General features: G+C 40.7%; 1 pseudogene; it reads left to right on the top strand.

Moving 5' to 3' along the window:
* Positions 1-1,081: 1,081 nt before the first annotated feature.
* LOC127682112 (60S ribosomal protein L29-like) lies at positions 1,082-1,681 on the top strand (annotated as a pseudogene).
* Positions 1,682-14,738: the final 13,057 nt, after the last annotated feature.

The following is a 14,738-nucleotide window of genomic DNA, read 5'->3' as shown; positions in this document are numbered from 1 at the left end:
AAGAAATGTCATGATCATGGTCTCTCATGAAGGAAAGTGAGTACCAGAACAGAAACAGGAACCTGGAGGCAGGAACTGAAGCAGACCATAGAGGAAGACTCCTACTCCCTTGCCACCCATGGCTTGCTCAGTTTACATTTGTATACAACCAAGAACCACCTACTAAGGGTAGCACTGCCAACAGAGGGCTAGGCCATCACATCATCAGTTATTAATTAAGAAAATGCCCCCATATAAAGTGGAAACTTAAGGGGTCTTTGGAGATTCAGTTATGTCAGACGGTGTTTTGCTGGGGCAAACACGTGAAGGAGTGATTCCTAAAGTGAACACAGGTGAAACACTAAGGCAGACTTGTGAAGGAACATTTCACTGAAGCAGACATGGGAGAGTGGATGTTCTGCTAAAGAAAGCAAGTGAAAGTATTCTTTACTAACAACACACATGTATTGGTCTGCCTTACATTGCATAGTTGAGTTCTGTTTCTCAGGACTCTACTGACTCGGGCTAATTAGATGCACATGTTGAGGCAAGGCACCTGAAGGACACTTGATATTTGGAGGGTATAAATAGGACTCCACAGAGTGACAGAAAGAAATTTTGGCTTGCTGGTACAATTAGCTGTCCAATGCTTGTGGGTCTCACATGTTAGCTGATCTTCACTTCCCTGAGAGAGGCACAGCTGAGGATTTCTCCTAGTGTTTCTGTTGGTCCCTCCTGCTGACATGAGCTGAGACCTGGCTCTCTCTGCTAGGTCCTGTCACTGCTGTTGCTAACCCAACTGTATTGAACTAGACTGCTGATGTATCTATGAGGTGTTTGCAGGGGGATTGAACTGCTGTTGCCTGCTAACCTGTGAACTGAACTGCTGATTTCCAGTCAACACAGACAGGAGTTGCTCCAAAGAACCTTTCTAAATGGGTCCACTTCCCCCATATCCTTTCTTTTCCACCACCTCTGGTGGGTGGCGGGCTACAAGGAAAGTTAAAGCCTTTAAGAACTATCATCAAAAATAGGATGTAATCTCTTTCTTACAGTTCATGATGAAGATAAATCAAGACAGGAGCTCAAGAAAGGAACCTGGAGGCAAAAAGAAAAAGAAAAAAATATCATGATCATAGTCTCTCATGAAGGAAAGTGAGTATCAGAACAGAAGCAGGACCCTCTTCCAGTCTCAGGTGCTGTGGTGCTGTGAGAGCTGTGGGTTACTGTGCATGGCCAAGTCCAAGAACCACACCACATACAACCAATCCCACAAATGGCACAGAAATGGAATCAAGAAATCCAGGTCACAAAGATACAAATCTCTTAAAGGGGTTGACCCCAAGTTCCTAAGGAACACGCGCTTTGCCAAGAAACACAACAAAAAAGGCCTGAAGAAGATGCAGGCCAACAAGGCAAAGGCACTGAGTGCTCTTGCAAAGCCATCAAGTCCCTTGTGAAGCTTCAGGCCATCAAGCCCAAGATGCCAAAGGGCTCCAGCCACAAACTCAGTCACCTGGCTTTCATCACTCACCCCAAGCTTGGGAAGCAGATTCGAAGCTACATGGCCAAGGAGTGTAAGCTCTGCCAGCCAAAGCCCAAGGTTCAAACCAAGGCAGAGGACAAAGATCCAGCTAAGGCCCAAGCTTCAGCTCCAGTTCAGGCTCCCAAGGGTGCCCAGGCCCCTGTGCAGGCCCCATAGAAAAGGCTCCTGCCAGTGTGAAGATAGATGGACTGCTGTGGCACACCTACCCAGATACTATTTGCAGATGACCAGTGTCCTATGCTATTTTTACAAATAAACTTGAGGCTAGAAAACAAATAGGATGTGAAAGAATTAGTTACACTCATAGATATACCTATGGGCCAGTCTAATGGAAGTATTTGCTCAAATGAATTTGCATCTGTTCAAATGATGCTTACTTGGGTGACAAAAAATATACAGCCAGAACAATTAGTGTCTTTGAAAAGAATAGGTTATAATTGTAGTTTTCAATGCTTAGAGTAGTAATTATAATAAATTATAATTAAAATCTTTCTCTGAACATTCCAAGATATTTAAATTATAATGAAATTGTTTTAACTTTTATTCTATTTTCCTGCTGAATTATAGTTTTATTTCACATTTTTAACCAACTACTCAGAGCCACTTTCAATTTTTTTCTCATGGATATTAGCATCTCAAAGGTAATTGCATCTGTTTTATATGAAAACATAGAGCTGTGTATTTATTTTGTTTCTAAATATCCTCGTGAGTCATTATTTATAAGTATTTTCCTATGTAAACAATCCTTCTCAGCAAACAATATTTACAATCACTGTGGTGCATTGTTTTTCTTCCTCAATGTGTTAGATGAAATATCCAGAATAATCATGAGCAGCTACAGTCCTGTGCCCCTGTTTGCTTCTTATTTTTAGGCTAATGTTTACAGGCTGTAACCATGGAAACTAAAATTGAAATATAGTATAGTATATTTGACCAAGAAAACAGGACGTATGGATCATTTAAATGTAAGTGTAGTTGGAGTCACCACTGCTTGTCTGTCTTCTGATTTGAAAGAGGGGATATAACCAACTGAGGTGAGGGAGGTAAGGAGTCTAAGCCATCAGTGCTGACATGCTTTAGGACATGTCACTTGCCCAAATGGGATATCAGATTGAGATCATGTATGTATGATGATGAAATTCAAAGAAAACATCAGGATCGGATCGAAGGAAAATGTATCACTCGACTATTTAAAAGATAGAACTAAGTCATAGGTATAGATTCTTACACCTATGAAAAGAAGAGTGAAAGGACCCTTATCAACCCAAGGTACCCCAAGACCAAATTCTCAGGACAAAGGTGATTTACTTTCCCCAGAGAGACAAAGAGTAGAGATTAAGAGACAAAGACAAGAGATAGAGGATGAGGGAGAAAGGAAAAGTAACAAGGGAGAAGGGGACGGAATGTTTGTCTTGGATGGACAAAGGTCAGCCTCTAGAGAGTTAGGAGACAAGCATGGACCATAGGCAAATGGCAGTTTACAGAGGTAAAAGGGGAAACCCAGTGTTAGGATGAGTTGGTTTGTTTTGATTGGGCATGTTAATTAGGGCAGTCAAAAAGGGTCTTTTGATTGCTTCACTTCAATGCTTTGCTAGCTGAACCTTAATAGTCAGCCTAAGAAGGAAGAAGCAGTCAAAGAAGAAAGGAATTAGAAAAGAACAAAGGGAATAGATCTTGATGGCTAGCTTTAGGAAGGTAATCTAATCGTTTTGGGCTAAGAGGAAATGAGGGAGAAAGAGAAGGCCTGCCAGAGATGGGTTTGCCACACTTGGCCCTGGTAGAGTCTCTTCACAGAAGTGTTCTAGCACTGAGCCCAAGGAACTCTAACTTTTTTGATGCCAGGAAGCAGAGGCTCACCATGCAGGTGTCCAAAGGGAAAGAGGGATTATGGGATTGCTATGTCTTAGCCAGAAGAGGCATGGTTCCCTGAAATGATCCTACTGTGCTAATGAGGGCAAAAAAGAAACCTTTGGATTGCACCACAGTAGTCCATGATGACCTGCACTAGACTGTTACTAAAATCATCAGGGAACAAAAGGCAAGTCAAGCAGTCCTTAATATCAAATGCATAAGCAAATAGCTTGGAGTTTGCCACAGATTCAGTCCCTAGCAACACACACACACACACACACACACATGCACACATACTTCTGCACACTATCAGCGTTAACTTATGCTTGTACTAATTATAGCACTTCTTTCACAACTTAAGGAGTTTGAGGAATAGCGTGTCTACAAATATCAGGGAATTCAAGCTTTGACAGGGAAGAAATACTCTATTGTGTAACCAAGACTGGATTTCCAGTTTTAGCTCCCATCCCACAAGATGACACCCAGGATTTAATTACATAATTACATTTTTCCCTCTTTATAATGACATTCTTAATATTGGGGATGTGAGTCTCATAGACTGTCAAATCTGGGAACTGGGGCAGACTGTGAACTTGTGAATTTACAACCATTATATCTCCCAATCCTGCATAAAACCTACAGCAGTCTCCAAATTCAGATAGGGATAGGTGTGATTTCTCACTCCAAAAATGGAGGTCATCTTGTACTACATAATGAGCTAGGGAGAAAAGCTTGGCGTGAAAAGCCATGGAAACTTTGTCTCACAAAAATAAATTTAAATGAACAAATAAATAAATACTCACCCTAGAAAGCTACATTAGTCCCTCTACCAGGACCTTGGCCTTCTCCCCTGATTTGTGCTCTCACCAGGTAGAATCTTTGTCCATCTCTATCTCAGAAAACTGCCTCTGGTATACAGTATAGTTTCCCAACCCTGTCTTTCTGGTCACATATTCTACACTGAGAGTCTAGGGATCCAAGTTCTCACAGTTAATTATGCAAGAGCTTCATTCTTAATCTGGGAACCAGCCTCCAAAGATCCCCTCCCAAGCTGATGAACAATATTGAGTAAATAAAATATTATCAAGGAAGAGTTCAACGTAAGGTCAGGACAGATGAAGCAATACTTAACCCATCAGTTAATATATTTATTGGACTACATTAGCTTATATGTATCAGATTGTGTTCTGTAGATCTTTCTCCAATAAATAACTAGATTTTTATAAATTTGTTTTGAATTGCCATGTTGGCTAACATACTCTTAGTACACAATAAACCATAATGCACTCTGCTTCTGAGTTGTTAAACAAATTGCTTGTGATTGAACTCTGGACCTCAGTAAGCAAATCAAAGGCCTGTCAACCCTCTCTTAGGATCTCTGGGACTGGCCTAGGAAGGAGCATTTCTAGGACAGTCACTCAGCAGAGAAAAGAAGGTAGACAACAGATAAGTCACAAGCACTGTCACCAGACACACCTGGGCCTTCATTTCCTTACCATAAACTGCTGTGAAAAAGCCAGAAAGTCATACCATCCTTCAGAATTTATTTCCTCTGGGGATGGGGATACCAATAAAGTATTATGGTGGAAAACCTTTATATGAAAAAAAATCTATTTTTAGTACAAAATGAAAAAAAAAGATTATTAGAAAACCAATGATAAAGCTTGTGCACATGGCATTAATATTAAATAAATATGCAGAGATGAACCTCTGAGTAAAGAGTTTTCTATGGCAATAATATTAAAGATAAGGACTGAAATTTAGAATATGGACACAGACTGAGGTGATCTCTGGATGACCAAAGAATGGCAGCAAATGATGGGGAATAAATGCGAAAGAGGACAGTTGCCTGAGTTGCTTGAAAGGAACTCACATGTGGCCATGTCTTTCTAGAGCGGCCCAGCTCCCGTTAGTGAGTGGCAGCCACTGACTAACAGAACCTCTGTCTTAGCGTTCTTGCAGCTGCCTTGTTAGGCAGGAGGGAAGTGTGCATATGCAAACTCATAGCTGTCCTGATGGGACTCTGCAGTTTTAAAAAATAAAATCTTAAGCTTTTCTAGTAAGAGGCCAGCCATGCATGAAGACCTTCCCTCCAGCTTGCCAGGGGTAGACATAAGACTCCATTTTGAATCTAAAAAACTTTTATAACAGAAAGACTCTGGACATAAAGATAATGATAAAATTTGAATCTGAAAAGTCCCCAACAGGCTCATGTGTTAACACTTTCTCTGCAGTAGGTGGTACTATTCTGAAAGGCTGTGGAAGTTGGGGTCAGGCTGGCAGAAGTCTGGGGTCTAAGAGGAGGCTTTGGAGGTCTACTCATCCTGACTTTTGCCATGCTCCCTGCTTCCAGATATGCTGGGATGGGAACAGCCTCCACTATTCACATGAGCTCAGACACTCTGCCAGCTTTTCCTCTTCCCCATGGCCTGAAGCCTCTGAAAGTTTAAGCATGAAACATCTTCCCCACTTTAGCTTTTTCCATATTTGGTCAGAGTGGTGTAAGAGTCATTAATATGTATAATAAGTTGTATAACTAAAAGAATAATTGAAATTTTAACATATTTTACAATTGTAATATGAGTATTCTCCCCTCTTTTTATTCTTTTATTGGTCTTACAGCCTCACTGTAAATGACGAGTCCAGCTCACAGTGCATCACAGCTGCCACAGAAGGTGCTCCATCTCCATCCTCTCAGGACAAGGGAGATTTGTCCTATTTGTGCCCTTAATTGCATCTCTTTCTAGACAGCATCTCATCACCTTCCCACACCTTCACTTTACAGGGTTCAAGTTGGCGCTGACCCTAAAACAACTTACTCTCACTTCCGATAATGCATAACAAGAAGCATTTTTATGGAATATAATGGAGAGGCTGGCAGCAGGTTGAGAATCTCGCACAAGACTTAAAATGCAGCAGTTATCCGTCAGTCACATGCTGGAGCAGGTCATGCATAATAAACGGCTGATATATTAGCTTGATGGAGGACACAGCAAATATGGAATGATAGGAAGCAGCCACAGATCAGAACCCAGAGAGTCACGGGAAGATGTAGTAGCAAAGGCCAAAATATGAGTTCCATCAACAATAATAGCAGAGATCAATTCTGGCCACACACCTGTTCTAGCTGGGAAACCTCAGGCACGTGACAAAGCACTGGAACTGACCAGTTCTGGAGGGAAGACAACCTATGTCCAAAATGAATTTCTTTTCAGTTGAATATCCAATTTAGTTTATCAGCCCTGGGAAGCTGCTGAATACACAATCAATATGAATAAATATCAACCACCAAATAACATTTTGGGAGCTGAGAATATGGCTCCGTGGGTAAAAAGCTTCCTCTGCAAGCATGAGGATCTGAGTTTGTCTGCCAACACCTTTATGAAAGCCAAGACCTATGGGGCACATCTATAATCCAAATGTTAAGGCATAAAGATAGGTAGATCCTAAGAGCTTCCTGCACAGACTCTCTAGCCCAAACAGTAATCTCAAGGTTCAGTGAGAGAGTTTGTCTTACAGTATAAGATGTACATCCATGTAAAGAGACACCTGACATTGGTCTCTGGCTTCAATATGCATGAACCTGGGCAAGTGCTTATAGACACACACACACACACACACACACACATACGTGTGTGTGCATGCATGTATGCGTACTACAAAATAATATTATTGTTTATGTTGGAGTAGTAAAAATATTTGATAAGATTATGGCTTTGATTCAAGTTAATATTCCATTTCTGACTTTGTCACCTGTTAATGACACACAAGAAATGGGAATTGGTTAAGTCAAAAATGCACATGACATAAAGGAGAAGTCAAAACAAAGGCAATCAGAAGACCCAAACTTCTTAATCGTCACCGTGCATCCCGGAAGATAATCAGAAATGCATTACCTCTACTATGCTTAAAGTAACCCCACATTACATGTGGAGGAAAAGATTTTACATTTACAGCAATTTCTTATAGTCATTGTATGCACACCTTTATTCCCAGAACACCATAGGCAGAAGCAAGTGGATCTCTATAATTTTGAGCCAACCCTGGTCTATATGGTGAGTTCCAAACTAGCCAGGGCTATGCCACTCAAGGAAAGGAAGGAAGGAACAAAAGAAGGAAGGAAGGAACAAAAGAAAGAAGGAAGGAAGGAAGGAAGGAAGGAAGGAAGGAAGGAAGGAAGGAAGGAAGGAAGGAATGGGGAGACAGAAACAGTGAGAAATCTCTATTAATACCTCTCCTTATCTTATTTCATCCCCCATGCTTGTAGATTTATTTTTATTTATTTGTGTGTATGTGTATGTTTATGTCAGTAAATACTATGTTCATGCAGGTACCCACAGAAGCCAGAAGAAGATCCTGGATTCCCTGAAGCTGAAATTATAAGCCTATTGTGAGACACTTGATGTTGGTACTGAGAACTAACCTGCATCCACTGGAAGATAGCATGTACTCTGAACTATTTCTCAGCTCAAATTTTCCTTTCAGAACATAATGTTTTCTGTAATTACATTTTGTATTATTCTGTAATAACTTTCTGATCCATTAAGATGTCACAGAATAAAGAATAACATGCTGTTGAAATCATCAAAGCCTGTGACCACCTCTAGCTAAGCTAAATGTGACCATTACATGGAGTAGTGGGAGCCGTTGCTCAGTGGCCTGTGTATATCCTAGCTTAAATTTTCTTTATTATAGTTTTTCAGGTCAGTTTCATGTGCCCTGCACAATTCAAGGAATTGCCACAATTTCCTATTTTGCTTAGCAGATACTCACATAGCACTGTGGATAATGTTTTTCTAAGAAGACACCACAACTAGTCTGGCTATCTCTGAAAATAGTGAGCTTACTTTCTGAGTCAAAAATGGGGTCCAGAATCTGCCCAAAAGGAAGAGGGTTTCACATTCAACTTCCACCCCTGATTTTTGTCTTTTCTCCACCAAATGAATTCTCAAAATCTTGTCACCAAACTTAAATTTCTCAATTTGCAAACTGATCAAGTCATTTTCACATTGGTAATCAGCAGCATTCTGTAGAATAACAATCTGAACTTTCTTCTGGCTAAATCAAGCTTCAAATCTTTTAGCCCAAGCTAATAATTTTATCATTGCACGTTTTGAAACCTTCTGAACAACCATTCTGGGTGTCTCATCTTTTCTTCCCCCAACCACCTTTGCACCGGCTAACCTTCCCTGTGGAAATACTCTCCACACATCCTACCCACAGCCTCCCATTCACCCAGACATGCTTCTACTTCTCCTTCGAGACAAATTCAAATGTTGCTTTGTGTATCTTTCTAATATTCTCCCCAGCCATTAGTTGTGTTTGGAGAGTATATTTTATGAATGGAGATGAAGATGATCATTCTGAGGGAGGCAAACCAGACCCAGAAAGATAAGCACTGCATCTTCTTTCTCACATGTGGATGCTGGCTTTGGATCTTAAGATATGTGTGTTTAGAGTAGAGTGCTCCTGTAAGTAAGAAGACATGGAGAGCATTTCAAATGAGGGGGAAACTGGTGATAAGAATGGAGAAACAGGAATGCTGGAACAAGAAGGGTTTGGTGGGATAGGAGATAGAAAGGCATGAGAGAGGACATTGTTGGGATAGCTATAACTAAAGCCACATAGAAACCTTTTATTGTGGAAACTTTTTACAGTATATACACATGTAAAGAAAGTTTAGATATAGTTATCCTACAATAGGGGGAGAGGGAAATGCCTCTCCCAGACATTGCTAGCAAACAAAAAGCCCAGTGTCAGGTATGAGTTTTTTTTTTCTGAGTTGTCGGTCCCTTAGACTGCACAAACATTACATTGTTCTTGGCCATCCTCCAGAACTTGGTGATAAGACCCGATGGCTGAAGATACCCTGTACTTGAATCATAGGACATAGAGAAATCAAGTTCTTATGTACATAGAAATTTCATCTTTATTGACTGTCTTTCATAACTCTGGAAACTACTGAGTCAATAATCTTGCCCATCACAGGGGAAAAGTTCCTGAACAGATCACCAATAGCTTATGTTTTAAGATCAAGAATTGACAAATGGGACCTTATAAAATTACAAAGTTTCTGTAAGTAAAGGACACTGTTAAAAGGACAAAACAGCAACCATCAAATTGGGAAAGGATATTCACCAACCCCACATCTGATAGAGGGCTAATATCCAATATATACAAAGAACTCAAGAAGTTAGACCCCAGGGAACCAAATAACCCTATTAAAAAATGGGGTACAGATCTTAACAAAGAATTTTCACCTGAAGCAATTCGGATGGCTGAGAGACACCTTAAGAAGTGCTCAACATCAATAGTCATTAGGGAAATGCAGATCAAAACAACCCTGAGGATTCACCTTACACCAGTCAGAATGGCTAAGGTCAAAAACTCAGGAGACAGCAGGTGTTGGCGAGGATGTGGAGAAAGAGGAACACTCCTCCACTGCTGGTGGGGCTGTAAGATGGTACAACCACTGTGGAAATCAGTCTGGAGGTTCCTCAGAAAACTGGACATGAGACTTCCAGAGGACCCTGCTATACCTCTCCTGGGCATATACCCAAAGGATTCCCTGGCATGCAATAAAGACACATGCTCCATTATGTTCATAGCAGCCTTATTTATAATAGCCAGAAGCTGGAAAGAACCCAGATGCCCCTCAAAGGAGGAATGGATACAGAAAATGTGGTATATTTACACAATAGAATACTACTCAGCAATTAGAAACAATGAATTCACAAAATTTTTAGGCAAATGATTTGATCTGGAAAATATCATCCTAAGTGAGGTAACCCAATCACAAAAGAATACACATGGGATGCAATCTCTGATAAGTGGATATTAATTAGCCCAGAAGCCCTGAATACCCAAGGCACAAATCGCATAACAAATGACTCCCATGAAGAAGTAAGGAGAAGGTCCTGATCCTGGAAAGGCTTGATCTAGCATTGGCAGGGAATAGAAGGACAGAGAAAAAGGAGGGAGGTGATTGGAGAAGGGATGGAGAGAAGAAGGTTTATGGGACATATGGGGAAGGGGGATCTGGGAAAGGGGAAATCATTTGGAATGTAAACAAAGAATATAGAAAATAAAAATATTAAAAATAATAATAATCTTGCCCATCTGTGAACTGTGTGAACTACAATAACTAGCCTGACAAGATAGGCCCTCCAAGGCAATAATGGCACAAATATTGTAAGAGTGATTTTATATTTAAGATCCACTCCACAAGATGAAATGCATGGCTGCTACTGTCACTGTCACCTGGGCCAAGAAACTGTAGCTGGATAGATCATAGGCCCCAGGGGATTACTTACTGCTATTATTCTGATAAATAGATATAGTGTTAAGCTGTCCCTAAGTACTTACATTTATGCATATGATTGCATATCACTCGCCCCTCATCAGAGAAGTAAGCTTTTTGCTGCAGATGATGAATGACACAGAGACTTGTATCTTCTCTACATGCAGTGCTAGTTGGGATATCAGTATGATACTCTTCCTCCCAAGGTTGGAGGATCATCTTGGAAGAGAGAGTGGAAAGAGTGTAAGAGCCAGGGGCAGTGGAAATCTGCAACAATACAGTATTTTTCAAACATGACAAGCCAATTACACTCATGAACTCATAGCACCTTGGACTACAGGTACAAATTTTATACAAGATCAAGTCAGAGAAAATTCCAACACAGATGGTGAAGAAGTCAAGAAGTCTCCCCCCTTGCTGAGGAGCGATTTGCAGTTGAAGTTGTCTAGGGAAGAAAGAATCAGTCTTCTTCAGGGATTTGATACTGGAGAACCGAGGCTCCTGTAGATGGTCCTATACCATAAGCACACTGGCAGCACTAAATTGGACCAATAGAATTTTTTAAATATGTTTTTAATTGACCTGGAATTACATAACTTTCCTCCTTCATTTCCTCACTTCAGTGCCCCTTACACAGCTGCCCTCCCTTTGAATTCCTCCTTTATGTCCCCAACTCTCAAGTTGATAGCCTCTTTTTCTTTGATTGCTTTTGTTGCTTGCATATAAGTGAGTATATGTGCACTTAAACAAAAGTGACCATAGCCTATTGATTGCAGTTTGTTGTTTGTGTGTGTATGGCTAACCACTCTGCATTGGACAACCAGTAAGGGAGCTCATTTCTAGGAAAAGCTAACTCTCATTCTCCCAAAAGTTGCATGTAGTTTAGAGGTAAGAATACACAAAAGTTTCCACCTTCAGCATTACCTGGCCCATTAATGATGCCATTGTTGTGGTCTGGTTTCTTCAGCATTTTCTAAGAAAGACTTGTTCAGAGTAGACTTCCTAATAGTCTGGCTTTTACTATCTTTCCATCCCTCCTTCAAAATATTCCCTGAGGCATAAATGCAAAAGTTCTGATATAGATTTATCCATTGAAGTTGGACTACCCGCAGTTTGTTGGGTTCTGCATTGTAACCACTTGTGGTTTTCTACGTTGGTCTCTATTTGCTGCAAAGAAAGGCTTCTGTGATAAAGAATATAGCTAAACTTATCTGTGAGTATAAAGATGGTTAAAAATGTAGTAAAGAATTATGCTGTGACATTAAAATTGGCCATTCCACCCAGTTTATATGGTGCCCCGGAGTTTCAAGGATGCTACCCTTGCACTATGCAAATGGATCCGTGTCTTCAACCCTATTAATTAATCTCCTTCAGAAATAACTCCTGCCTTGTGGGCACAGGAGTCATTTTCTTCATTCTCATTAGGTGGTTCTGCCACTTGGGGGTGCTGTTGTAACAATAGTCCTAGCATTGGCTTGGGAGGGGATGGTCATTAACAATTCTTTAAAACTTTTATTATTTTTTAATAATTCTTACAAACCTTGCACGTTGTATGCACAATAGTGGAAATCAAAACAGCACCCAACAATCTTGTTAGTTAATCAATAACCAGCAGCCATAGACCAGGACTTCAATAAAATTGTAGAAAGGGTCATTCATTAGAGTAAGAATCCACATTAGCATAACTTGAATTTAATAGCTGTGATCCTTCTCTCTAGCAAGCTAATTACTGAGAACTATCATTCTTATTTTTGTTGGTTACTAAAACAGCTCCAGGGATGTACCTGCTGGGGAAGTGTGAGAATTTATAGAGGGCTGGTTTGAAGGGGTGCTAATCCCTAAAGAGAAAGAACAGGAAGGGTGACATTTCCCTGCCAGAGTTTTCTCTGGGTTACAGTTATAAACTGTAGGCAAATGCTTTGACCTGAATCTTTGGTTTCCTATTGACAGGATCCATGGCGACGTGAGCCTCTTTACCTCAGAGTTCCACAAAGACAGAAAAGACCACACCATGCCACAGCCGCATTCTCTTCTGACATCTGCATTCAATTACACACAATTACACAATATGATAACACAATACCATCTTCAGACTTGATCTAACACAGAGGACAAAATGAGTCCCAAAGAATAACATGCAATTAGGTCTTCTTTGTCATTTCACAAACATAAAAAAAGAAAGGAAAAGGAAAGGAAAGGAAAAAGAAACAGCCAAAAGAACAGGTTCTTCTCATTTCTCAATTTTCACCTCTCATATTCAAGCTTTGCTCTGCTTTTCTTTCCTTCTCTGGTTGTGGTGAGTGGAACACAACCCTGTAAACCCAAGCTTCGCTATTGAGTGTCTAGTTGATGTCCCCCAAGTTCATGAGACACTCTAGTAGGCTAGGACACCCACCTGTGCGCTGCTCACTTCCACAAGTGTCAAGACCTTAGGAGAAGTGCATCTGCCAACAGGCCATCCAGCAGCCTTATCCAAAACCTGAGGCCAGATTTATATCCCCAGTCTCACCTGACTCACTAGGAATTCCCTGAGCTGGCTGCTAGCTGCAGAGATGGAAGCTAGAATCCTGTCAGACCTTTCTGTTGTTGTTGTTTTCAGAAGCACCTATATACTGTAGAGATGTGGACACCATATTTCCAGAAGGAATCACCTGAATCGACCTGGATTTTCAGAAAAAGTCAAGCTGAGCGGTGCCCATAAAATATATTTTAAGGAAAAATAAAGTATTCAAAAAACGATGACTTAAGCATCTGGTGAGAACTTGCCATCATCCCCAATACAGTTTCTTCTTTTTTTTCACATAAAATATGTATTCCTGTGAATATTGGTTAAAATGATTACATTTGTAAAATAGAATTACATGGTCATATGTCTTTGAAACAATAGGAAAAAAACATATGCCTACATTGTGATTTCCCAAAAGAGTGGAAAAATACACATTTTCAATACAATAGCCTGTCACAAAGTCAACCCCATCCCTTAAAGGTATATTAGGACAAAAAAAACCAACAATGGTGACGTCATTGTGCCCGTTCATTGTGTCCATAGCAATTTTATAATGTTGTTGCTATGATCACCTCAGTCCAAGAGCCTTGGAAGCCAATGTGAGGCTGAAATGTGATGCAAGTAGAGGTTCTTCTGAGGGAACTGTTATTCAGGACAAATGTCTTGAACGCACAGTATTTTAATAACCAGAGTTTCTCAGAACTATAAGTATGATTAGCTTGGGGAGCAAATCTGAACAATTCTTTATGCAAAAGCCTTTTTCTCTGGCCCATCCTTGTATTGAAACAACCGGCACTCAAGAGTCATGGGAAATAGTCAGAGAAAGCTGGGGCTCAAACCCACCTTGTTTCACTTCCTTCTCAGAAAAAGTGATAATTCTGCTTGCTTTTTCCTAGTGATGAAGGCTGAAATTAAACCTTCAGACAGGTGGGCAACCCAGGATGACTTACAGCTGTCCAGATTTGGCCCAGTGCCGCATGACTAGGAAAATACAGCATCAACTACTCAGCTCAACCGACTTCTCAAGTGTCTGAAGTGCCTTGCAGAGATTCAACACGTGTGATTCTTCTCTTTGGCGAGAGTGAAAGCTTGCAAAGATAGATGGTATCACCTGGAAAGTGGGAAGAGTGAGGGCCGAGGCCCATGGAGGCAGTTTAATCACTTGCAAGTAGTTTATCATTGCACATAATAACACAGGGCCTTAAAACGCCAGCTCTGACACTCTCATTCGTCCTGTGATAGAGTGCTCACTGCGTGGGAATTTAATATCCCCAATGCAATCAAACTTGGAGACATAGAGAATGTGCCTATCATCTATAAGCCAGGAGTCACCTCCCAACACTTGGCTTTGCTTGCCAAGAAAGGGATGCTATAAGGAGCCAAAGTTTATGGCCCATGGAAAGATTCTCACATGAGACTGGATGATACTCAGGCCCCAGCTAAGAGTGTATGAGGCCTAAACATGGGCATCCTTTTCAAAACTGTACAGATAAATCTGTCTCTGCACTGTGCAGAGAGACCCATAGGGATGCTGTGCTGGCCATTCAGGGCAATTG

Source organism: Apodemus sylvaticus, chromosome 4, assembly GCF_947179515.1.
Source record: "Apodemus sylvaticus chromosome 4, mApoSyl1.1, whole genome shotgun sequence".
Taxonomy (NCBI): domain Eukaryota; kingdom Metazoa; phylum Chordata; class Mammalia; order Rodentia; family Muridae; genus Apodemus; species Apodemus sylvaticus.
This window is presented reverse-complemented; position numbering and strand designations above follow the sequence as displayed.